This window comes from Hetaerina americana, unplaced genomic scaffold (genome assembly GCF_022747635.1).
Source record: "Hetaerina americana unplaced genomic scaffold, ioHetAmer1.1.p SCAF_8, whole genome shotgun sequence".
NCBI lineage: Eukaryota > Metazoa > Arthropoda > Insecta > Odonata > Calopterygidae > Hetaerina > Hetaerina americana.
Window position 1 is genome coordinate 7,049,154 of NW_027287427.1, and position 4,050 is coordinate 7,053,203.

Below are 4,050 nucleotides of genomic sequence, written 5' to 3' on the forward strand. Positions count from 1 at the left end.
TCTTCTAAATACTCCTATTCATTTGTATTTTATAAGATAAAATATAATAGAAATTATCAGGAACAAGTACATTCACCGACGAATACACTTGCTTGTGGTATCCTGCAAGCCACCGATAAGCCATGGGCGATTGCACACCAGGTATTTATCATCCTAACTAATTCCTATGATCTTGGGAACTAATTGAAGAATTAAATAATTAAAACACTGGAATTAACTGAGGCGTGGTAGTCTGTTGGGTTGAACACTGGACTACTGACCAGAGGGTCCGGGTACGATTCACGGTGACCCCTCCAGGTACCCACAGCCCTTCATGCATGCAAAGTGATTTTTCGGATTGCATTAATTCCTTGGCGCATAGGGCAATAAACTGCTCCGTGGTTTCTTTGTCACTTACGACATTAAATTACGATTTGACAAAGTAATTACATTTAAGAGATTACAAGAAATTCAAGAATATTTTTGAGGTGGTCAACGAAACATTATACCTCTCCCGTTCCCCCTTCCTAAAATTCCTAAAAGACTCCCATATCTTTCCGTACCAACCCCCCACCCCCACCAAGGCAGTGATGACTATCGACCGTCCTTAAATGAATGTCAAATCATTGCAGACAAACACCCCCCCCCCCTCCGTAATTGAATGAAAAAATACAATAAGTCTTTTTCCGCTGTTCTTTCTAAGAACGGTGGATGGATACATTGTGTTCTTCATTTAATGAACATAAACTTCCACAAATTTGAGCCAGAAACCATCGAATACATACCCCCCCTTACCCTAGCCCACTAATAGGTTGCTGCACTCAACCTACCCCCTCTTCCTTACTCGCCCCCTACCGTCATCCCCTCTTCGAGCCACGCTAAATAAGTTGAAACATTTGTCATGTATGTCACGTGATGATGATGTGCAACATCGAAACCATGGTCGGGTGAAGTATTAAATCTTTATGAGGAAGTGCAAAGTTTATTTTTCTACCCTCGTCTTGAAGGAATTCCAGAAAGTTAAGCCTGGAACTGTTCTGTTTATATCAGACGCCGTTGGGATTAGTATTGTGTAAGCTCTACTCTCACCGATCAAACCTGACCTACGATTGGATTGGTTTGATTTGGTTGTAAATTACTATTGCAAACAAATTACATGCATCATAGTGTTTGCAGCTGCCCGTTTCGGGTATAATCATTTAGAAGGAACGGAAAGCGTCACTCTGATTTTGGAAATCTTACTTTGCGATGCACAGGGAACACGAATATGAGCGATTCAAAAAGATAGATAAGTAGATACGAGCCCTTTTGAACTGAACACTGGCAGAGAAATATAAGTTATTCTCCGCGCTAATTTGGAAGGCGGGCCACACCAATATGATAATGGAAATGGAGTCTGGAATAGACGGCCATAAGGAGCAATTATTTTTCCTTCACACAGTTAGTGACCAAAGCGGAAGAAAATCCTCGCCTGCGACAGTCCGGAGAGTCCATTAATACAAAGATATGTCAGACCCAGTTTGGGCTGGGTCTTCCATATCTTTACATCAATTTGGTAATCAATCCAACTTAGTGATGATCCTACATAGTACTTGCAGCATTTCCTATAAATGAGGCCTAAACTTCGAAAGATAACATTTCTCTTTGACCTTTTCATCACATTTATCCAATACTCTTCTAAAAAATCCTAATATTTGTTAGCTTGCCCACATGTTCGCCCTATATGTTTCAACCAGGAGAGGGATTCTTCGGAACATTTCTCATTTTCGGTGTATTTCATTGAGAATAAAAATAATTCAAAATTAATGCCTTGTCCATCGGCTATATTGACTTGTAAGGTTCTTCTATTGATGATCATGTCTTGATCATCAATAGAAGAAACTTCCCACCCCATGCAGTATGATTAGATAACTCCTAGCAATGTGCCAGTTTCTAATAATTTAATAAGCATGTTTTCTACAAAGAAAGCTGATAACCAGGCTAACTTGTACGTGGACCACAGCGGATCCTGTAGTCGATAATTTAAATCTTGGGGGACAAAAAAACAGTCGGGCATGTAAGTAATAAGAATTTTGAATTTCATAAAAGACAAAAATATTCCATTTGGGGGGAATGCTCACCCCCTCTCCCGTCCCCCTCCTCCTTTGGATCCGCCGCTGTGACCACGGAGAGTAGTTCTCTTAGTCTATTTTTTTCAATTAATGCTCGTAGGTTTAACAGTACTAGTGATTCTGAGAAGAATTCGTGGTTCTCCTCGCATTGTTGTCGCCAGTGCACGAGCTCTCATCCTTCCGCGCAGTGCCGTGCACCGTTCGTCGTTTGTTTCTACCCCCCCCCCCACCACCCGTGGTTTACTAAGTGATATCAGACGACGGCAGCCTGCATTCCTTGAGCAAGGCCGCGTGCCTTCGCGGAAACAAAAGAGATTAACGTGGCGCACGGCGAGTGGAATGCGCTCGAGGGATTTCAAGCCCTCTGGTGGCGAAGTTGACTGGACAGTTCTCAAAAATTTGTTCTCCCGGATTCCAGCGAATGAAAACATAACGGTAGCTAATGTTTGCTATCCTGTTTACCGCTAATGCGACTCTTTTTCGAGAGAAAATTCAGGCATTTTTGACTCGCCCGTTCATGAAACAGTTGGGATGATGGTTTGATGATTCGACAACAAAAATCAATCGGCAACTATTTACTTGTCACCCGCCCATCAAAATACATTAACGCCTCGGGTTCATTAGGAAAATGGACACAATGAGTGACAAATGGGTCACTCCGGGCCCATGATTACAATATATCTCTTCCTATTTACATGTCTTCTACTTTTCAACTCTTCCCTGGTGGGATCAAATGCAGATTTGGATGAATAGTCAACACATTTTATTGACACTAATGCGGAAGTAATCCATGAATAGCAAATCAAATGCCAAGTATTTACATTTCTTAGGAGATTTCACTTTGTTCCATTCATGATTCTGCTTGGCCGCGAGATGCAGTACTGTCTCCACCGGCAACAAGTGGATATCCGAATGAAGTCATAGTAACGGGTCTGGAGACTCGATTATCGTACAAACTTTTGGGAGGAGAGAATGGAGTGTGTGTCAAAAGGCAAATTAATAATCAGATTCTTACACTTATGGATGACCGTGATGACGTCGTAAAAAGAGCGGAAAAAATAAGTTATAGGTAAAATATATATTAATATAATTAAGAATGAATCGATTGCAACCAAAAAGCATTAGTATCAATCTTAAGCATAGGCACTATAATTTTAGTTTTAATCTAGCACCCTGCTAGCCACCCGTAGGGTGTGTGCCACGGGGTGATTTCCACACCAGACTATCCTTGACCCACAACACCTTTCCCTCCTAGCGCGCTCGGACAAACCTAATTTTATTCTAATCCCTTATCGTTCGTGGTAAAAACGTGACATCCTAAATCTACGCTGTTCTGCACTTGACCTCTCGTATTTCATTGGGAATGATCTCTCCTTCCACCGTAAAATTTGCCCAATCATCATAACATTCTTTCGATGAACTTTTTCAAACATAAAACTTGTTTTATCCTTTTAATTTAAAATTTTTGATGTCCTATATATAAAGTAATTTTTGATTTCCTCGATAGGATTTTGAAAACTAATTAGAGGGGAGGAAATGAGGAGAGGAGAGGGAGGAGGGAAGGGAACCGCCAGCATGCGATGGAATGTCTAAGAGGTGCGGCAGGTTCGCCCGTTCCAATACCCGTCCCACGCAACACGAATTGCATCGAAAATGGAAGCCATGCAAGGGAGACCATTAGAGCTGGTGCAGCGAGGCGGTGAAAAATCGCATACGTACTTATCTCCGTGAATCGCATTCTAATTACCGTACTGACCTCAATGCGTGCGTTACTTTGTTGACTGAAATGATATGCCATCGATGTGGAGTGAATGCTTGTGCTTTGGTCAGCCGAGGAAGCGAGGAACACAGATCAAATGTGAGGGATGAAATACGTACGTCACATTAATGAAGGATCGAAGTTGTCATTATGAGCTTGTGTTTGTTAAAACAAGCCCTCTGATTTGGTCCGAATTGGAAT